Source organism: Hylobates moloch, unplaced genomic scaffold (assembly GCF_009828535.3).
Source record: "Hylobates moloch isolate HMO894 unplaced genomic scaffold, HMol_V3 SCAFFOLD_9, whole genome shotgun sequence".
Classification (NCBI taxonomy): domain Eukaryota; kingdom Metazoa; phylum Chordata; class Mammalia; order Primates; family Hylobatidae; genus Hylobates; species Hylobates moloch.
In genome coordinates this window covers 32717611-32740855 of record NW_026652284.1, presented here as the reverse complement: position 1 = coordinate 32740855, position 23245 = coordinate 32717611, and the positions used below count along the sequence as shown (strand labels likewise).

Genomic DNA, 23245 nt, shown 5'->3' with positions numbered 1-23245 from the left:
ACAGTAAGTCATCTGGGGAAAAGGGTTTGGCAGCAAGAGGGTTAAGCATAGTCTTGATGGAAGACACTGTCAATACAAGAGTCTGTCAGACTGAAGAAAGGCTGCTGCAAACCATTCACTGATGTGTTTGAACCAGGCAAATGCACACCACAAATCTTGCAGGATTATGGCTGTTTGTCCCATCTGGTCACATTCCATCATGAACCTGAGGGTACCCATAAATAAGCCCTGAGTACTAGCTCAAAAGAAAAAAGGTACAATCTTGTCAAATAAGCAAAAATTTAAGGCAAAGTGCATGAGTCAGTGAAACTGGTGAAATCTTTTAACAAAGCCCTGTCAAATTATATTGGCCCCCAAATTTTACCACCCTGTCTAATGTTGACTCATGTTGCTTTTCAAAATACGTCTTGGGGCCCATGTGAATCAGAGGGTTGACTATTACAGTATCAGGGCACCAGTGTTTGGGGTCTTGTTTAAAACGTTCAAACTTTTGGGATGTTGTATTTCATAAGAGTCCATTGAAATTTCTCTTTGTCCCACTCTTGTTCTACCTTAACTATACCATCAATATTTGTTTCTAAACCATTTGATATTTTTATATATGTGACCTAATAAGATCAGTATCAAATTTTATCTAGACTGTTCAGGGAATGATTTTCCAGGGGTAGATTATCCAGGTCCTATACTTCTACCAATAAAAGCATTAATTACTCCTCCCCAACAAACACACACACACATAGGAGACCAGGTGGAAGAAAAGACCCAGACAAGTCTTATTTGTGAATTCGGCCTCAGGACAATGACACTAGCCTGCCACACACCCCTGCACTATCCCATGGCCATGATGTCCTACCATCTCTCCTTTCTAGGGTAGAGGATTTAGATTTAGAAATATACAATCTTCAGATTTTTACCCATGTTCTCTCATTATAATTTTATAGGAAAAGGAGGCCCGACTGTCCATTGCCAATATCCCAAGCCCACTCAAGTTTTGCACGTGTGAAGATACAGGCAAACTTTCTTTCTTATTTATTCTATTCTGTTGTCCTTTTAAGGCTTTGACGAACATTAGTATAAAACCTTTCCATATCACAGCACGCAACTGTAGGTATTATTCTCTGAGCCATTCAGAGAAGGCAACAAGATGGGAAATTTGTCTGTAGCCTCATAAACAGGATTCTATACACTGGGGCTTTCTACTGCTAAAAAGTTGGACAAAATATATATATGTACACACACACACACACACACACACACACACACACATAGTGCTCTTATAAGAGAGGCCCCAAGGAGCTCTCATGTAACTTCTACCATGTAAGGACACAGTGGGAAGATGTCATCTCTCAATCTGGAAAAAGCCCTCACTCAACAGACGTCAAATCCGTTGGCACCTCGATCTTGGATTACCCTGAATCCAGAACTGTGAGAAATAAATGTTTATTGTTTATATCACCTACTCTTTGGTATTTTTGTTAGAGCAGCCCCAGTGGACTAAGACAGTTGGTATCACACCTTCTTGTATTTCCGGATATATATATATATATATATATATTCCAGGTGTACTTTTGGCAGGGCTATGGTTGCAAACCACAGTGCAAGGAAATGGAGACAATACCCTAATTACAAAGGAAACACTGCATCTCTGAAAGGGCTCGCTAGACATTATCATCATTGATGACACAGGGCATTGTTAACCTGATATACACTCTTCCTCAGTGGGACAAAGCTACATCTTCTCAAACTTCCTATCCTTCAGTACACATAGGAGCAAGGAAGAAATACAAAGCTTTCAAAGGTAGGAAATAAGTTAACAGTCTTCTGCAAGTCCTTTGATCTTCACAGGGGCACAGAGCACTGGTTCCTGTGATAGGGAAAGCCTTTGTATAATGCAATAAACTGTGTAAATAAGGGAGGTAGGGAGCAGAGGCACAAGGGTGAGGGGCTGTAGAATCACTGCACATTCTCATTCTTTTCTCTTCCTTCTAGAAGTGGCTGGAAAAGGGGGGAAAGGGTTGAATTGGAGGAAGCTGAGATTTGCTGCCTTTTCAACTGTTCCTGCCTTTTAAACTTGGGTATTTGCATCCTATGTGGGATACCAGCTGACACTAGGGCCTTGAGCAAAATGGAAATAGGTCGCTAGGCCACCTCCCATTTCATTTCATAGTCCTTTTCCCACCTGTTCTGTGACTCATCATCTTTATGCTCTCCCCTGCTTAGTCCCATCCCTATTTCTGTTTATGTGGACATTATAATCAAAGCCATTTTCCCTGCCCACATTTAAAACAAATAATTATCATTTGGAGAGTAAATGGAGCTTGGCCTACCCAACCCTGATTATTTGAAATCATATTATAAACAAAAATGTGGATGATTCTGTCTAGTTAACTAAATAAAGGCAACAAAATCTCCTTTTAAAATTCCTATTCTAATTCATCTTACATGGAGCAGTCCAATTAATCATTCTATTACAACCACTTTCAGTGTCTCTACCATACCCCCCAAATTTATAATTACTATAAATTGCTTATAGAACAAACTTCAAAATTTTAATCTTGGTGATTTGAAGCCCTCCATTAATTTAGTTAAAAAACTGGATGCCAGGAACTCCACTAGGCATTGCTGAGAATACAAATGAGGAACGGGACAAAATATGGTTTCAGAGTACCTCCCCATAAAGCACTTAAAGGAAAGACAGCAAAGAACCCTGGCTTGGCAGATACCCTTTCAATCAAGTCATCACAGTGAGTGTCATCAGTCATGGCACACATAGAAACTCATGCTACTTGACTGGATACGATGAAAACATAGCATGATTTTCTTGTGTTCCTGCCAAAGCAGCATAACAAGATTCTAGTCACGAGGAAACGTCAGACAAAGCCAAACCAAGAAACATACTTTGAAAGAGCTGGCATGAAATCTTCAAAAGTATCAAGGTCATGAAAGTCAAGGAAAGACTGAGGGAAACTAAAGAGACATGACAACTTAATCCTATCGTGTGATTCTGTACTAGATGCTTTTACTATAAAGGCCATTATTGGGAGAATTGGTGAAGGTTGAGTAGGGTCTGAGGATTAAGTAATATATCAATGTTAATTTCTGATTTTGAGGGTCCTATTGTGATTATTAGGAGAATGCCCTTGTTTAAAGGAAATGTACTCTAAAGAACTCAGCATGATGGGGCATCTTACTTTTCAGTGGTCCAGGACAAAATTTCTTTATACTATACTTCCAAATTTTCTGTAAGTTTATTTCAAAATAAGAAGCTATTTAAAAGGTATGCTTTCCATTTACTATTCTGCTTCTATGTAATGAAAGAAGGCTGAGCAGCTAGGACACTATTAGCAATTGTCTAGATGACAGTAGAGCAATGGCTGTTGGAATGGAAGGACGTGAGCCCATGAGAGTTTATAATGGTGAATTCTACAGGTTTAAAACAGAAAATTAGAGCTCAGGTGATCTCTGGGAAGTTACAGACTGTTCTGAGATGCGGTCTCCTACAGAGAGAAGAGCAGTGTCAATATGATGAGGGGAACCAGAAGCTGCTGGTTCCTTAAGAAGGGCTTTAAGTCCAATTTTCCCCATCTAGGCCCTTCCAACCTCAAATACATAAACATGTACTGTTTGGCTTATTTTGTCTTCTTTTCTCTCGCTGTACCTTTATCAACTCTCTAGGTCTCTGTCATTTCCTCCCTTCACAGTGTACTTGGGCACTCACAGCCCTATATTTTTTTCAGGTTTTGGTTAACATTTGCACCCTTCCTGGCCCTGACAGACTGTCTGACGCAAGCACACAGCAAGTATTTGGTGGTTGAAAGCGCTAAGCCCTCCCGGTGGCTGTTGTAAGGCAGATGCTATTACCAATGCAGCTCCTTACTCTGCATTCGTTTTGTAGTTCTACATACAGGTGGTGCTATGTCTGACTGTGTCCTCCCAACATCATATGTTGAATCCTAACCCCCAAGGTGATGGTATTAGGAGGTAAGGCTTTTAGGAGGTGACACTTTTGGGAGGTGATTAGGTCAAGAGCATGGAGCCCTCATGAATTGGGTTAGTGCTCTTATAAAAGAGGCCCCGATGAGCACTCATGTAACTTCTTCCATGTAAGGACACAGTGGGAAGATTCTGTCTCTCAATCTGGAAAAAGCCCTCACTCAACAGATGTTGAATCTGTTGGCACCTTGATCTTGGATTACCCTGAATCCAGAACTGTGAGAAATAAATGTTTATTGTTTAAGCCACCTACTCTTTGGTATTTTTGTTAGAGTAGCCCCAATGGACTAAGACAGTAATATCACACCTTCTTGTATTTCCTGATATACTATATTGCAATGGTATGGCCTTCTGTTTTCTCTGTATATGTTTTGTCTCCCCCAAAGGATGGCAAGCTCTTCCAGGGCAGATCATGGGTCTCCATAGCAATGATCACTGTGATGAGCATGGAGTAGTTGCTCAATGAATGTTTGTAGAACTAAACTCAGTCAAAAATTAGAATGAAGAGAGAAAAAAAAAAAGACATAACCAGGGCCAAATAGGATGTGACAACATGCTTGACTTATTTAATTAAAATAGGAACCATAAAAATGTATGTTTTGGTGTTAACTAAAACAGAAAGTAACTGTTCCTGAGTAAATTAAGCATGCTAATCGAGAACACAGATCTGGGGACAGCTGCCTGGGTTGCATTTGACTGATGGTTCTGCTTCTTATGAGCTCTACCTTCCTGGGATTATCAGCGTCATTCACTGCCTGAGGTTTTTGTATGAAGTAGGATCATATATGTGAAGAACATGAGTGATTGGCAAATTGTAACAACTTAGGAAGGTTAGCTAAATATCACTTTTTTTTCTAAAAATCTTGGACAGAACATGGGAAGGCACAGCTTTGAAATTCTTTCAGGGAGGTCATTCTTTAAGAGGCCTCAGCTGGGAAACCTGCTGTTGGAACAACCCATCTGGAGTTGGGATAGGAGAAGGAATCTCATATCCAGCTCCTTCTGACTACCTTTACACAAAAGTAGGCTGTGGGGCTCAGGGACGATTCATTGATACAAAAAGACCTGAGATTGTATAGCCTTAAAATCTCACTCCTTTCCCCTAGGAAGGCCACTTCCCTCCAACTTTTTTCTCATGCTTTCTCTTTAAATCTGCAAATCTGCATGTTTAGTCCATGTCCTTTAATGCTGTCCTTGATACTAATTTTACTGATTTCTACCACATTCTATGAGTCACAGTTAGAATTATTTATCCACCTTCCCTCACTCCCATGACTGAAGCAGTCATCTTAGGCTGCAAGGCTATTCCATATTTTGGGGTATGTGCAGCTCATTGATAAGTTGCCTCTTCAAAGGTTTCAATATGGAAGAACATTTCATAGTGCTATATGTTGGTCCTAATATACTTCCACTGAGTGGATGTTAGGAGGTCCTGGGGAAGGGACTTTGCATAAATTGTTCACAGCTGTATATCCAGGAGGTAGAAGGGCACCTGCCACATGATAGTTGCTTAGCATTGCAAAAATGACATCACTGCCCCAGAAGAGTTTATCATCTTGTTGGCAAGACAAAATCCATGAATAGGAAACAGAAAGCACTATGCAACTGGTCTCTGGTTCTAAGATTAAAGTTTGCCATTTCCTGGAGAGGTCTACAGTGGTAAAACCCAGATTTTTCTCTCTAGTCTCTGCCTGTGATGCTCCTAAAGCTTTTTTTGTTTGTTCGTTTGTTTGGGGTTTCTTTTTGGCAGCCCGTGCTTCTATTTCTTTCTCTGGGATGCAAGCTGAGCAGTGACAATTAAAAGTATTCCTTTTTTTTTATATATGTTTTGGAGATAGAGAACTACATCTAAGGTGTTAGCTTATTTAATTCAGGCCTCCTACTTGTGACTCAATACATCCTTTTACAAAACTGAATTCTTACACAAGTGAGTTCTCAAGGTCATAGGAAGAGCAGTACAGAGCTGAATCAAAGGCACAGAATGTTCTTGTAGCTGTCATACCAATAAAATTATACTCATCATTGTCCACTAGAAGAGAAAAATGTCTATGTTTCCAGCCACTATTTCTGCCTAAAGTGAATTTTCTAATTTAAAAAGGCTTAATTCAGCTCTTTTCATACATTAAGTATGATGTCAATGTATTTTAATTAGGGATTAATATTGCTGATAGATTTCTGTGGTTTCTTTTTATGTAAAATGATCTGTAATGTGACAATATGCCTATCCCAATTAAACAATGATCAAAACAATCAGCTGCAAACAACAAAATATAACACTGACGTTATGACAAATAATCCTTATGAAAGGATTTTCATAGGATTATTTACCTCAATGTCAAAACATGCTTACTGAAAGATGAACTGAGAACCACAGCGTGGTCTTCTAAATCATTTAGTATGTAACATGTGGTCGGATCAGTTACGCCATCTGAATTAAAGCTAGAGATGGCTATCTAAATCAGCATGACCCCAAAACAAATATATTGGATAATGGAGAGCAGGCGGGAGGCAATGAGAGAGAAAGAACTGGGACTATGCCACAGCATGTTTTTTTTTGTTTGTTTGTTTTGTTTTTTAGGATCTTGCTCTGTCATTAGGTATGTTGTAAACTGCTGCAGAATCCTCCTCAAAACCCAGATGTAGAGACTGAGACTGTGTGTAAATACTTCAAAGGAGAAAGAAAAAGAGGATAATGGGACACAGAAAAACAAAAATGACAAGAAACATTCTGCCAGCAGCATGCGATTAAAAAACCCCATACAGATCTGGCAGAGCATGGTTACTTCTGAAAATGACACTCACTTTGAAGCCTGTTCTTTTAGTCAGACCTCTGTTAGGCTAAGGACCTCTCCCACTGCTGACATGATAGATCAAAGGAAGCACCTTGCACTGTCTGAGGTGCATGACTAGCGCAAGTCACTACAGACACAGAACAACAGAGCAGGCAATGGACATGCAGCCAAATCACCATCACAAAATACCACTTCTTTGACTTCTTACAGGATAAACTATCTTGAAAAAGACCTTTAGGATTGCATAGTCAAGGATAGTTCCTTGCCAAACTGTTTAGTTTTTTTTCCCAAGAGAAAATAGAATGAGCAAGTCATTAGTTGGTATGGATCAATTTCTACTCTGAAATGTGTGTTTATTTGTAATGTCGGTTTGTCTCAGCACCTTGACTCTCAGGAAGGTGAGATCTCTCTGAGATGTCATCTTCACCTTGAAAAAGTTTTCAAAAAATATCAGGCTCCTCGTATGCCACTTTGGAGAATGCCTCCTGCAAATACTTGGATAATAAGGGTCACCATGACAAGGGAAACATCCTTTCTGTTGCCAAGACCAAATTAAATTTTCAGAGAGAATTTCACTCCTAAATGGTTACAGCTGATTCATGATTTTCATTTCTTTGCCAGACACTCAGATGGTTTTTGAAGGGGCTTCCAAGGCAAAAGCAAATTCTCACCTCTGGCTAAATAGCTCAAATCTCAGAGGAGATAATAGCCAATTCTCCAGTGTTCTCTTGTTTGGCATTCTCCTCTCTCCCCATTGTTGTTTCAATAGTATTAGTCATTAGTTTTCCTGCAGAAGAACATCTTCCTCCAAAGATAATGCTGTTTGGATATAACACTGTTGGTCCTGACTCATTGCTGCCCTGTTCTGACCTTGCAGTCACCTTCCCTCTTGCACTGGGATGGGCATCTCCTCATAGTGTACAGTGTCCCACCAGCAGGTAATATCCAGGAAGCTGTCAATGTCCACATCTGACGGCTGAGCCTCCACCTTCTCAATGCCAATGGAGTGAATCTCCAGTCTACTTTACCAATCCACTTTAAGGACAATATCTTGTGTCACCTCTAAAACCTTAAATTCGAATTTCTCACTCTTGGACCACAAGTTCCTGGCTATGTTTTCACCTTTCTGACTTTTAATATCATTTAGATATCTAGTTCCTAGATACTTCTGCTGTCTTCTGACTTCCATTCCCTCTTAGCCTTCATTCTTTCTCTACCCAAAGTGGACATTTTGGTTGATAACATGTACAACCATCTCATGGTCTAGCTGCATGCTGCACCCTCACCACCAAACCCTAACCCTAGATCAGTACAGCAATTCACCCTCTCCATCTCTATGCTCAGAGAGCAGGAGCTGCTGGAGAAGCATAGGGAATGTGTAGATTGGTTCCACTGCATGATCTCTAACCTCTTCAGGATGCTTAATATTCATGTACTACAGATAATCAAATGATATGCCCAGGAATGGTGGGAAAGTAGAAGGCTGTTCTTTACATAAGAATAGCCATTGTTTGGAGTGAAAGGTGGCCACTCTTTAGGCCACAGTATGTAACATAAACTGTGACCTGGCATGAAAAGGCAAGTTGGACACCCTGCACTAGCAATCTGGAGTATAAGAATGGAAAAAATTTATAAGTTGGCACTTGGACAGGCTGAAAGAGGAGCAGACATGTAGAGAGTAGTAGACTTACAGTAATGGTAGAGGAGAGCCTCTACCTTACTCACCTCTTTCTTCCTAAATGTGTATGATTATTTAGACAATAGGGTCAAGGGAATAGACAAACCTGTGCAACTCCTCTCTCTTATGGATATCAGATACATGGGCCTGGCCAGGGCAGATTTAGGTCTTGTGAGACCTGAAGTTCATAGAGCTTTGAGATGTCCTCTTAAAAAAGAATACAAATTTAACCCAGGCACAAAAGCAATCAAATGCATTTAAAAATTGCTTCAACTTTGTACTGAGCTACATAATGGTGTAATCAAATTACTCTTATATGGCAATCATTGACTTATCAATGAATAAACATAGGAATTTTGCCACCAAAACATTGCTTTCTTCAGGACATTTAACTGGGTCTGTGGCAGTTTTGCAATGCTTTTTGTCTGGAGGTCAGCAAGATGGTGGAAAAGGAAGTCTTGGGTTTCATTCCCCTCCACAGGAAAATCAACTAGAACTATTCATAGACAAAAACAAACACCTTGGTGAAAACCCCAAAACATGGGAATAAACCTGAACCACTTGTGTGTTCCACGGAATTGAATAAAAATCTACATTGAAAGGGCAGGAGAATCAGTCTCACTTTGACTATGTCACCCCTCTGCCTTCCATAAGTTGGCAGAGTGCCACACAGGGTACTCCCCAGGGCTCATAGTTTCTACAGTGAGAAAAGAGAACCAGGGAAGTAGACAGCCAGCTTCCCTACAATTCTGAGAAGCTTCCCAAGAAGCCCACTCTGTCCTAACCTCATGGGGACTGAGGAACATAGGGGAAACAGTGCAGTTAGACCTCCTGGGGTCAGGCAGAAACAAAGCAAGGAGGTGGGGCCCACAGAGATCAGCACATAGATTTTTGTGAATGTACCTATCGTGCTGGATAGAAGAGCCTAGCCAGCTGCCTCACCTGAATTCAGGGCAAAGGGAGAAGCTCAGGCTTCTAGATAACCTGAAAGCAAACTTTGTCTGCCCGGGGTCATTACGAATGAGCTGGCCCATCCAAAATCATAGGCAAGACCAACTAGTGAAGGTCTATCCCTGCCAAAGAACTCCTGTAAAAGCCAGGAGAGTTGGCTCTCTCTATAAAGGCATAAACACCAATGCAAAGACATAAGGATTACAAAGATTTAGGAAATCATGATACCTCCAAAACAAACAAAAAAAAAATGAGAAATCTCCAGCAATGGACCCTAGAGAAAGGTAGACCTATGAAATGACAGAAAAAATGGAGAATAATCTACTTTTAAAAGTTCAGTAAACTTCAAGAATATACAGATAAAAAATTAAATGGAATTCGGAGAATACACAAACACCACCAGAAATTTGACAAATAAAGAGACAATACACAAAGAAACAGATAGAAATTCTAGAGATGAAGATTACAATAACTGAACTGAAAAATGTAATAGGAAGCTTCAACAGCTGGCTCAATCAGGCTGAAGAATCAGTGAACTCAGAGGCAGAACATTTTAAGCTACTTAATCCGAGAAGTAAAAAGAAACAAGAATAAAAAAGACGAAGAAAGCCCATGGGAATTACGTGACACCATCAAGAGACTTCACCTATGCATCACAGGCATTCAAGAAACAGAAGAAAGAGAAAAAGGGCCAGGAAGAGTTTTTTAAAAATTATTATTTATTTATTTAGAGGCAGAGTTTTGCTCTTGTTGCCCAGGCTGGAGAGCAATGGCATGATCTCGGCTGACTGCAACGGCATGATCTCGGCTGACTGCAACCTCCGCCTCCCAGGTTCAAGTGATTCTCCTGCCTCAGCCTCCCTAGTAGCTGGGATTACAGGCACCCACCACCATGCCCAGCTAATTTTTTTTTTTATTATTATACTTTAAGTATTAGGGTACATGTGCACAATGTGCAGGTTTGTGACATATGTATCCATGTGCCATGTTGGTGTGCTGCACCCATTAACTCGCCATTTAGCATTAGGTATATCTCCTAATGCTATCCCTCCCCACTCCCTCCACCCCACAACAGTCCCTGGAGTGTGATGTTCCCCTTCCTGTGTCCATGTGTTCTCATTGTTCAATTCCCACCTATGAGTGAGAACATGCGGTGTTTGGTTTTTTGTCCTTGTGATAGTTTACTGAGAATGATGGTTTCCAGTTTCATCCATGCCCCTACAAAGGACAAGAACTCATCATTTTTTATGGCTGCATAATATTCCATGGTGCATATGTGCCACATTTTCTTAATCCAGTCTATCGTTGTTGGACATTTGGGTTGGTTCCAAGTCTTTGCTATTGTGAATAGTGCCACAATAAACATACGTGTGCATGTGTCTTTATAGAAGCATGATTTATAATCCTTTGGGTATATACCCAGTAATGGCATGGCTGGGTCAAATGGTATTTCTAGTTCTAGATCCCTGAGGAATCGCCACACTGACTTCCACAATGGTTGAACTAGTTTACAGTCCCACCAACAGTGTAAAAGTGTTCCTATTTCTCCACATCCTCTCCAGCACCTGTTGTTTCCTGATTTTTTAATGATGGCCATTCTAACTGGTGTGAGATGGTATCTCATTGTGGTTTTGATTTGCATTTCTCTGATGGCCAGTGATGATGAGCATTTTTTCCTGTGTTTTTTGGCTGCATAAATGTCTTCTTTTGAGAAGTGTCTGTCCATGTCCTTCGCCCACTTTTTGATGGGGTTGTTTGTTTTTTTCTTGTAGATTTGTTTGAGTTCATTGTAGATTCTGGATATTAGCCCTTTGTCAGATGATAGGTTGGGAAAATTTTCTCCCACTTTGTAGGTTGCCTGTTCACTCTGATGGTAGTTTCTTTTGCTGTGCAGAAACTCTTTAGTTTAATTAGACCCCATTGTCAATTTTGGCTTTTGTTGCCATTGCTTTTGGTGTTTTAGACATGAAGTCCTTGCCCATGCCTATGTCCTGAATGGTAATGCCTAGGTTTTCTTCTAGGGTATTTATGGTTTTAGGTCTAACATGTAAGTCTTTAATCCATCTCGAATTAATTTTTGTATAAGGTGCAAGGAAGGGATCCAGTTTCAGCTTTCTCCATATGGCTAGCCAGTTTTCCCAGCACCATTTATTAAATAGGGAATCCTTTCCCCATTGCTTGTTTTTGTCAGGTTTGTCAAAGATCAGGTAGTTGTAGATATGCGGCATTATTTCTGAGGGCTCTGTTCTGTTCCATTGATCTATATCTCTGTTTTGGTACCAGTGCCATGCTGTTTTGGTTACTGTAGCCTTGTAGTATAGTTTGAAGTCAGGTAGCATGATGCTTCCAGCTTTGTTCTTTTGGTTTAGGATAGACTTGGCGATGTGGGCTCTTTTTTGGTTCCATATGAACTTTAAAGTAGTTTTTTCCAATTCTGTGAAGAAAGTCATTGGTAGCTTGATGGGGATGGCATTGAATCTATAAATTACCTTGGGCAGTATGGCCATTTTCACAATATTGATTCTTCCAACCCATGAGCATGGAATGTTCTTCAATTTGTTTGTATCATATTTTATTCCATTGAGCAGTGGTTTGTAGTTCTCCTTGAAGAGGTCCTTCACGTCCCTTGTAAGTTGGATTCCTAGGTATTTTATTCTCTTTGAAGCAATTGTGAATGGGAGTTCACTCATGATTTGGCTCTTTGTTTGTCTGTTATTGGTGTATAAGAATGCTTGTGATTTTTGTACATTGATTTTGTATCCTGAGACTTTGCTGAAGTTGCTTATCAGCTTAAGGAGATTTTGGGCTGAGACAATGGGGTTTTCTAGATATACAATCATGTCATCTGCAAACAGGGACAATTTGACTTCCTCTTTTCCTAATTGAATACTCTTTATTTCCTTCTCCTGCCTAATTGCCCTGGTTTTCTTATTAGTCTTGCTAGTGGTCTATCGATTTTGTTGATCTTTTCAAAAATCAGCTCCTGGATTCATTAATTTTTTGAAGGGTATTTTGTGTCTCTATTTCCATCAGTTCTGCTCTGATTTTAGTTATTTCTTGCCTTCTGCTAGCTTTTGAATATGTTTGCTCTTGCTTTTCTAGTTCTTTTAATTGTGATGTAAGGGTATCAATTTTGGATCTTTCCTGCTTTCTCTTGTGGGCATTTAGTGCTATAAATTTCCCTCTACACACTGCTTTGAATGTGTCCGAGAGATTCTGGTATGTTGTGTCTCTGTTCTCGTTGGTTTCAAAGAACATCTTTATTTCTGCCTTCATTTCGTTATGTACCCAGTAATCACTCAGGAGCAGGTTGTTCACTTTCCATGTAGTTGAGCGGTTTTGAGTGAGTTTTTTAATCCTGAGTTCTAGTTTGATTGCATTGTGGTCTGAGAGACAGTTTCTTATAATTTCTGTTCTTTTACATTTGCTGAGGAGAGCTTTACTTCCAACTATGTGGTCAACTTTGGAATAGGTGTGGTGTGGTGCTGAAAAAAATGTATATTCTGTTGATTTGGGGTGGAGAGTTCTGTAGATGTCTATTAGGTCCGCTTGGTGCAGAGCTGAGTTCAATTCCTGGGTATCCTTGTTAACTTTCTGTCTCGTTGATCTGTCTAATGTTGACAGTGGGGTGTTAAAGTCTCCCATTATTATTGTGTGGGAGTCTGAGTCTCTTTTTAGGTCTCTGGGGACTTGCTTTATGAATCTGGGTGCTCCTGCATTGGGTGCATATATATTTAGGATAGTTAGCTCTTCTTGTTGAATTGATCCCTTTACCATTATGTAATGGCCTTCTTTGTCTCTTTTGATCTTCGTTGGTTTAAAGTCTATTTTATCAGAGACTAGGATTGCAACTCCTGCCTTTTTTTGTTTTCCATTTGCTTGGTAGATCTTCCTCCATCCCTTTATTTTGAGCCTATGTGTGTCTCTGCACATGAGATGGGTTTCCTGAATACAGCACACTTATGGGTCTTGACTCTTTATCCAATTTGCCAGTCTGTGTCTTTTAATTGGAGCATTTAGCCAATTTACATTTAAAGTTAATATTGTTATGTGTGAATTTGGTCCTGTCATTATGATGTTAGCTGGTTAGTTTGCTCGTTAGTTGATGCAGTTTCTTCCTAGCCTTGATGGTCTTTACATTTTGGCATGTGTTTGCAGTGGCTGGTACTGGTTGTTCCTTCCCATGTTTAGTGCTTCCTTCAGGAGCTCTTTTAGGGCAGGCCTGGTGGAGACAAAATCTCTCAGCATTTGCTTGTCTATAAAGTATTTTATTTCTCCTTCACTTATGAAGCTTAGTTTGGCTGGATATGAAATTCTGGGTTGAAAATTCTTTTCTTTAAGAATGTTGAATATGGGCCCCCACTCTCTTCTGGCTTGCACAGTTTCTGCCAAGAGATCCGCTGTTAGTCTGATGGGTTTCCCTTTGTGGGCAACCCGACCTTTCTCTCTGGCTGCCCTTAACATTTTTCCTTCATTTCAACTTTGGTGAATCTGACAATTATGTGTCTTGGAGTTGCTCTTCTCGAGGAGTATCTTTGTGCTGTTCTCTGTATTTCCTGAATCTGAATGTTGGCCTGCCTTGCTAGATTGGGGAAGTTCTCCTGGATAATATCCTGCAGAGTGTTTTCCAACTTGGTTCCATTCTCCCCGTCACTTTCAGGTTCACCAATCAGATGTAGATTTGGTCTTTTCACATAGTCCCATATTTCTTGGAGGCTTTGTTCATTTCTTTTTATTCTTTTTTCTCTAAACTTCCCTTCTGGCTTCATTTCATTCATTTTGTCTTCCATCACTGATAACCCTTTCTTCCAGTTGATCGCATTGGCTCCTGAGGCTTCTGCATTCTTCAGGTAGTTCTTGCGCCTTGGCTTTCAGCTCCATCAGCTCCTTTACGGACTTCTCTGTGTTGATTATTCTAGTTATCCATTCGTCTAATTTTTTTTCACAGTTTTTAACTTCTTTGCCATTGGTTTGAATTTCCTCCTGTAGCTTGGAGTAGTTTGATCGTCTGAAGCCTTCTTCTCTCAACTCGTCAAAGTCATTCTCCGTCCAGCTTTGTTCCGTTGCTGGTGAGGAGCTGCGTTCCTTTGGAGGAGGAGAGGCGCTCTGCTTTTTAGAGTTTCCAGTATTTCTGCTCTGTTTTCTCCCTATCTTTGTGGTTTTATCTACTCTTGGTCTCTGATGATGGTGTTGTACAGAAGGGTTTTTGGTGTGGATGTCCTTTCTGTTTGTTAGTTTTCCTTCTAACAGAGAGGACCCTCAGCTGCAGGTCTGTTGGAGTTTGCTAGAGGTCCACTCCAGACACTGTTTGCCTGGGTATCAGCAGCGGTGGCTGCAGAACAGCGGTGGCTGTAGAACAGTGGACCTTGGTGAACCGCAAACGCTGCTGTCTGATCGTTCCTCTGGAAGTTTTGTCTCTGAGGAGTACCCGGCCGTGTGAGGTGTCAGTCTGTCCCTACTGGGTGGGTCCCTCCCAGTTAGGCTGCTCGGGGGTCAGGGATCCACTTGAGAAGGCAGTCTGCCTGTTCTCAGATCTCCAGCTGTGTGCTGGGAGAACCACTACTCTCTTCAAAGCTGTCAGACAGGGACATTTAAGTCTGCAGAGGTTACTTCTGTCTTTTTGTTTGTCTGTGCCCTGCCCCCAGAGGTGGAGCCTACAGAGGCAGGCAGGCCTCCTTGAGCTGAGGTGGGCTCCACCTAGTTCGAGCTTCCTGGCTGCATTGTTTATCTAAGCAAGCCTGGGCAATGGCGGGCGCCCCTCCCCCAGCCTCACTGCTGCCTTGCAGTTTGATCTCAGACTGCTGTGCTAGCAATCAGCAAGACTCCATGTGCATAGGACCCTCTGAGCCAGGTGCAGGATATAATCTCCTGGTGTGCCGTTTTTTAAGGCCATTGGAAAAGCACAGTATTAGGGTGGGAGTGACCCAATTTTCCAGGTGCCATCTGTCACCCCTTTCTTTGACTAGAAAGGGAACTCCCTGAACCCTTGCGCTTCCTGAGTGAGGCAATGCCTCACCCTGCTTCGGCTCACGCACGATACGCTGCGCTCACTGTCATGAGCCCACTGTCTGGCTCTCCCTAGTGAGATGAACCCGGTACCTCAGATGGAAATGCAGAAATCACCTGTCTTCTGCGTCGCTCACGCTGGGAGCTGTAGACCGGAGCTGTTCCTATTCGGCCATCTTGGCTTCACCCACGAAAGGCGCTAATTTTTGTATTTTTAGTAGAGAAGGGGTTTCACCATGTTGGCCCGGTGGTCTCAAACTCCTGACCTCATGTGATCCACCCGCCTTGGCCTCCCAAAATGCTGGGATTACAGGTGTGAGCCACTGTGCCTGGCAGGAAGAGTATTTTATTTATTTATTTATTTATTTTTTTGAGACAGAGTCTCGCTCTATCGCCCCGGCTGGAGTGCAGTGGTGCAATCTCGGCTCACTGCAAGCTCCGCCTCCCGGGTTCACACCATTCTCCTGCCTCAGCCTCTCTGAGTAGCTGTGAATACAGGCGCCTGCCACCATGCCCGGCTAATTTTTTGTATTTTTAGTAGAGTCAGGGTTTCACCGTGGTCTCGATCTCCTGACCTCGTGATCTGCCCGCCTCGGCCTCCCAAAGTGCCTGGATTACAAGCATGAGCCACCGCGCCTGGCCAGGAAGAATATTTTTAAAAAATAATGAATGAAAACTTTCCTAATCTGAGGAAAGAAGGTAACATCCAGGTACAGGTAGCACAGAAGTCCCAATTAAATTCAACCCCAAGAGGAGTTCACCAAGATATATAATAATCAAACTGTCAAAAACTAAAGACAGAGTTCTGAGAGCAGAAAGAGATGAGAAATATATCATATACAATGAAGTCCTAATATGTCTACAGATGGAATTCTCAGCAGAAGTCTTGCAGGCCAGGAGACAGTAGGATAACATATTCAAAATGTTGAAGAAAAAAAAGACTGCCAACCAGGCATATTTTATTCATTACTTTCTGCCACCAACTTGGTTCCATGCTCCCCCCACAAAATGCCCAGTAAAGACACAGAAACTGTCTCTGCTACGGAGCATTAATAGCCAGAGCCATAGGCTAAGACAGGGTCTGTAACAGAATCTAACAGTGATGAATCAGTACCGCAGCTTGGGGAATAAAATTCCACACAGGCAATGACCACACAACAAGCCCAGTTGTCAGCAGCAGCTGAAATTGATGAAGAACCAGTCACTAAAGCAAAACAGAGTTGGAGTGAAAAGAAGGCACAGAAGGTTATATCCAAACTGGGTTTTAAGCAGGTTACAGGGGTTACTAGAGACACTATTTGGAAATCTAAGAATACTCTGTCATCACAAAACCAGATGTCTGTAAGATCCCAGCATCAAATACCAACATGGTTTTTAAGGGAAGCTGAGATTGAGGTTTATCTCAGCAAGCACAGCTAGCGGCTACTGAGAAATTCAAAGTTCAGGGTGAAGCTTTCTGAAACATTCAAGGAAACATATAGCCTCTTCCAACTGTACAAGAGGAAAGAGGAAGTTGATGAAACGTGTGAAAATTAAGGACACAGAATTGGTCATGTTGCAAGCAAATGTATTAAGAACAAAGGCAGTTCAAGCCCTGAAGAACAACAGTAATGATATTGTTAATGTGATTATGGAATTAGCAATGTAACCATCTGAAAGCAAGAACTTTTTTTTTTTGGTGTTTCAAAAGAGTAACTGCAGCTTGACTTGAAATTTGTACTCTTTCTATCATTAATAAAGTTATGGTTTCTTGTTAGGTAAAAAGGAATATTTTATCCAGAAAAGCTGTCTTTCAGAAGTGAGGAAGAAATTAAAACTTCCCCAGACAAACAAAAGCTAAGGAAGTTTATCACCACTAGACTTACCTTTACAGGAATTGCTAAAGGGAGTTCTTTAAACTGAAACAAAAGGTTGCTAAATAATAATGCTAAACATATGAAAGCACAAAACCTAATGGTGTAGGTAATACAGAGCAATAATCAGAATACTCTAGTACTGTAATAGTGATATATAATTATATTTTGAGTATGAGGGTTAAAGGGCAAAATTGTTAATAACAACTAGAGCTAAAATAAATTATCAAGGGATACATATCACAAAATGATGTAAATTCAGACATCAAAAACATAAAATGTGGGAGGGGAGTAAAAGTTTAGAGTTGTATGCAATAAAAGTTAAGCTATTATCAGCTTGAAATAGACTGTTATAACATACTCTGTGTAAACGTCACAATAACCAAAAAGCAAAAGTAAATAAGAGATGGAAAAAACAAAATTTAAAAAGATTCAGAACATACCACTACAGAAAACCATCAAATCACAAAGGAAGACATCAAGAGAGGAAGAAAGAAACAAAGTATCTATAAAAAAATCAGAAAACAATGAACAAAATGGTATTTGTAGGTTCTTACCTAGCATTAATTACCTTGAATGTACATGTATTAAATTCCCCAGTTCAAAGACATAGAGTGAATGAATGGATAAAGAAACAAGAGACAACTACATGCTATCTACAAGAGATTCACTTCATTTTTAAGGACACACATAGACTGAAAGAGAAGGGATGAAAAAAGATATTTCACAAAAAAGGAAACCAAAAGAGAGCAGAGGTAGCGATACTTGCTTGTATCAGGCAAAATAGATTTTAAGTAGAAAATTATACAAAGAGACAAAGAATGACATTCTATAATGAAAAAGAGGTCACTTCATCAAGAGGACATAAAAATTATAAACACATGTGCACTTCACAGTGGAGCACCTAAATATATAAAGCAAATATTAAAGGATCTGAAGGGAGAGAGAGATTGCCGTTCAATAACAGCAGGGGACTTCAATACAGTGCTTTCAATATAGAACAGATCATGTAGACAGAAAGTTATTGAGGAACCATTGGACTTGAAGAACTCTTTAGACCAAATGGACCTAACGGACATATGTAGAACATTCCAGCCAACAGCAAAAGAATACACATTCATTTTAAGAACACAGAGAACATTCTCTAGGGTAGATCATTTGTTAGGCCACAAGACAAATCTTAGCAAATTTAAGAAGATTGAAATCATATCAAATATTTTTTCAACCACAATGGCATGAAACTGAAAACTAACAACAGGAGAAATTTCAGAAAATTCACAAATAAATGTCAAAAAACATACTACTTAGCAATCAAGGTCAATATAGAAATTAGGAAATTAAAAAATATCTTGAGACAAATGAAAATGGAAACATAGTATATCAAAACTTGCGTAATGCAGCAAAAGCAGTTGTAAGAGGAAAGTTTGTAGCAATAATGCCTACATCAAAAGAGAATAATGATTGCAAATAAACAATCTAATATCACATCTAAAGGAAATACAAAAAGAAGAACAAAGTAAGCCCAATGCTAGCAGAAGTAAAGAGTAAAGATCAGGACAAATAAATTAAATAGAGATTAGAAAAACAATATGCAATATTGATGAAACTAAGAGTTGGTTTTTAAAAAGGATAAACAAAATTGACAAATCTTTAGCTAGACTAACCAAGAAAAAAGAGAAAAGACTAAAATAAAATCAGAAATGAAAGTGGAAACATTACAACCGACACCACAGAAATACAAAGAAAAATAAGACACTTATGAAAAATTATAGGACAAGCAATGGAGAAACTTAGAGGAAATAGATAAATTCCTAAACATATACAACCTGCTAAGACTGAATCACAAGAAATAGAAAACCTGAACAGACTGATAATGGAGTGAGGAGACTGAATCAGCAATAAAAAGTATCCCATTGCTATAGTTTGAATATGGTTTGTTTATTCTCACCAAAACTCATGCTGAAATTTGATCCCTAATGTGGTGGTGTTGGCAGGTGGGCTCAATGGCAGGTGCTGGGGTTATGGAGGCAGATCCCTCATGAATGGCTTGGTGCCGTTCTCCTAGTAGTAAGTTCTTGCTTTTGAAAGACTGGGCTAATTCCCACAAGAATGGATTAGTTCCTATGAGAGGAGGCTATTATAAAGCCAGAATGCCCCTCAAGTTCCCGGCTCTGTGCCCATGTCTGCTTTTCCTTTGATCTTCTCTGCCATGTTGTGATGCAGCATGAAAGCCCTCTCTAGAGGCCGGGGCCATGCATGACCTTAAACTTCTCAGCCTGCAGAACTGTGAACTAAATAACCTCTTTTGTATATAAACCACCCCGTCTCAGGTATTCTTTTACAGTGACACAAAATGGACTAAGACACTCATCAAAGAAAAATCAAGAACCTGAAGGCTTCATGACTGAATTCTACCAAATGTTTAAATAAAAACTAATACTAATTCTCTACAGACTTCCAATGAAAATTGAAGGGAGAGAATACTTCCAAATTCTTTTTGCAAGGGCAGCAATAACCTGACACCAAAGCCAGACAAGAACATCACAAAATAAGAAAACTACAGACCAATGTCTTTGACAAATATAGACGCAGAAATCTTCAACAAAATGCTAGCAAACTCAACAATGCATTAGAAGGATCAATCACCATCAAGTGGGATTTATTTCTGGGATGCAAGGATGGTTCAACATTCACAGAACAATAAATGAGAGACACCATATTAACATAATCAAGGAAAAAGCATGATTATTTCATTAAATGCAAAAAAATGCATTTGACAAAATTCAACATCTTTTCATGATAAAACCACTCAATGACTTAGGTATAGATAAAATGTACTTCAACACAATAAAAGCCATATATAACAAGCCCACAGCTAACATTATACACAATGGTGAAAAATTAGAAACCTTTCCTCTAAGATCCTGAACAAGGCAAGGATGTTCATTCATGCCACCTCTATTTAACTTAGTATTGAAAGTCTTTGCCGGAGCACTTGGTCAAGAGAAAGAAATAAAAAGCATCCAAACAGGAAAGAAGTGAAATTGTCACTGTTGGCTGACAACATGATCTTACACATAGAAAATCCTATAGATTCCACCAAAAATCTGTTAGAACTGATATATAAATTCAGTAAAGTTTCAGAATATAAAATTAACACACAAAAATCAGTGGCATTTCTCTACATTCACAACAAACTTTCTGAAAAAGAAATCAAGAGAACAATCCCATTTACAATAGTTACAAAAAATGAAACACTTATAAATTTAACAAAGAAAGTGAAAGAACTGTACACAAAAAACTATAAAGTATCAAGGAAAGAGGCCAGGCATGGTGGCTCACACCTGTAATCCCAGCACTTTGGGAGGCTGAGGCGGGTGGATCACGAGGTCAGGAGATTGAGACCATCCTGGCTAACACGGTGAAACCCCGTCTCTACTAAAAATACAAAAAATTAGCCAGGCGTGGTGGCAGGCACCTGTAGTCCCAGCTACTTGGGAGGCTGAGGCAGGAGAATGGCGTGAACCCGGGAGGCAGAGCTTGCAGTGAGCCGAGATCATGCCACTGCACTCCAGCCTGGGCGACAGAGCAAGACTCCATCTCAAAAAAAAAAAAAAAAAAAAAAATCAAGGAAAGAAACTGAAGAAGACACAAATAAATTAAAAGATATTCTGTGTGTTCATGTTCTGGAAGAATTAATACTGTTAAAAGATCTATACTACCCAAAGTGATCTACAGATTTAATGCAATTCATGTAAAAATCTCAATGTCACTTTTCATAGCTATAGAAAAAGCAAATTTGGCCGGGTGTGGTGGTTCATGACTGTGATCTCAGCACTCTGGGAGGCCAAGGCGGGCAGATCACTTGAGGTCAGGAGTTCAAAATCAGCCTGGGCAATATGGTAAAACCCCATCTCCACTAAAAATACAAAAATTAGCTGGGCGTGGTAGCACATGCCTGTAATCCCAGCTACTCTAGAGGCTAAGGCAGGAGAATTGCTTGAACCCAGGAGGTGGAGGTTGCAGTGAGCTGAGATCACGCCACTGCACTCCAGTGCCTAGGCAACAGAGTGGAGACTCTGTCTCAAAAAAAAAAAAAAAAAAGCAAATTGAACCACGAAAAACCCAAATAACCAAGGCAATGATGAACAAAAAGAACAAAGCTAGAGGTATCACACCAACTATAGTTGATTTCAAACTATACTACGAAGTGATAGTAATTAAAAGGGCATGGCACTAGCATAAAATAGACACATTGATCAATGGAACAGAACAGAAAGCATAGAAATGAACCTGTTCATCTGTGGTCAACTAACTTGACAAAGGTGCCAAGAATATAAAATGGGAAAAGGACAGTCTGTTCAATAAGTGGTGATGGGAAAACTGGATATCCATATGCAAAAGAATAAATTTGGACCCTTTTCTCACCCCATATACAAAAATTTAACTAAAAATGGATTAAAGATTTAAACATAAAACCTGAAAACCACTGGAAAAGAACACAGGGGAAAAAACTACATGACATTGCTCCAGGCTACGATTTTTTTTTTTTTAGATTTGATTCCAAAAGCATGGGCAACGAAAGCAAAAATAGACAACTGGAATTACATAAAAATAAAAACTTCTGTACAACAAAGAAGACAATTAAGAGAGTAAGGATGCAGACTACAGATTGGGAGAAAATATTTGCAAGCCATACATCTGATAATGGATTAATATTTAAAATATGTAAGGACCTCAACTATATAGAAAGAAAACAAACAATCCAAATTAAAAATGGGCAAAGAATCCGAATAGACGCTTCTGAAAAGAAGACATATGAATGGCTAACAAATACATGAAAAAAATGCTTGACATTATTAATCATTAGGGAAATGCAAATTAAATCCACAATGAGATATCACCTCATACCTGTTAGAATGGCTATTACCAAAAAGAGGAAAGATAACAAGTGCTGGCTAGGGTGTGGAGAAAAGGGAATTCTTGTACACTGTTGGTGGGAATGTAAATTAGTACAGCCATTATGGAAAACTGTATGGTGCTTCCTTTAAAATCTGAAAACTGATCTACCATATGATCCAGCAATGCCACATATTGGTGTTTCTCTGAAATATTTAATATCAGTATGTCAAAGACACGTCTACACTCCTATGTTCATTGCAGCCCTATTCACAATAGTCAAGATATGGAATCAACCTAAGTGTCCATCACTGATGAATGTATAAAGAAAATGTATATATACACAATGGAATACTAAACAACCTACTCAGCTTTAAAAAAGGAAGAAATTCTGGGCTGGGTGCAGTGGCTCACGCCTGTAATCCCAGCACTTTGGGAGGCCAAGGCGAGAGGATCACCTGAGGCCAGGAGTTTGAGACCAGCCTGGCCAACATGGTGAAACCCTGTCACTACTAAAAATACAAAAAAATTAGCCAGGCATGCTGGCAGGCGCCTGTAATCCCAGCTACCTGGGAGGCTGAGGCAGAAGAATCACTTGAATCCCAGAGGCGGAGGTCGCAATGAGCCGCTCCAGCCTGGGCAACAAAGTGAGACTCTGTCTCCAAAAAAAAAACAAGGAAGAAATTTTGTCGACATGGATGGAATTGGAGAAAATCATGTGAAGTGAAATAAACCAAACACAGAAAAACAAATAACACAAGACAAATAATACATGTTCTCACTTGATTTTGGTATCGAAAACAATTGAATTCATGGGAACTGAGAGTAGAATGGTGGTTACCAGAGGCTGAAGGTTGGGGGAATGGGGAGATGATAATCAAAGCCTCAGTTACATAGTAGGAATAAGTTGGATTTTTTTGAGATCTACTGCACAGCGTGGTAAATACAGCTAGTAATTGAGTACTGTACATTTTAACATCACTTAAGATAATAAATGTCAAATGTTCTCATCACAAATATTTCAAATATTTGAGGTGATGGATAAGTTTATTAGCTTCATTTAACCATTCCAT

The 23245-nt window shown here is 39.8% G+C and overlaps 1 protein-coding gene and 1 pseudogene across 1 annotated transcript in view; one reads left to right on the top strand and one right to left on the bottom strand.

Moving 5' to 3' along the window:
- Nucleotides 1-23245, bottom strand: part of CPA6 (carboxypeptidase A6) — a 332789-nt gene that overhangs the window by 140321 nt on the left and 169223 nt on the right. The window lies entirely within an intron of this gene.
- On the top strand, nt 16429-17068 carry LOC116813213 (nascent polypeptide-associated complex subunit alpha-like; annotated as a pseudogene).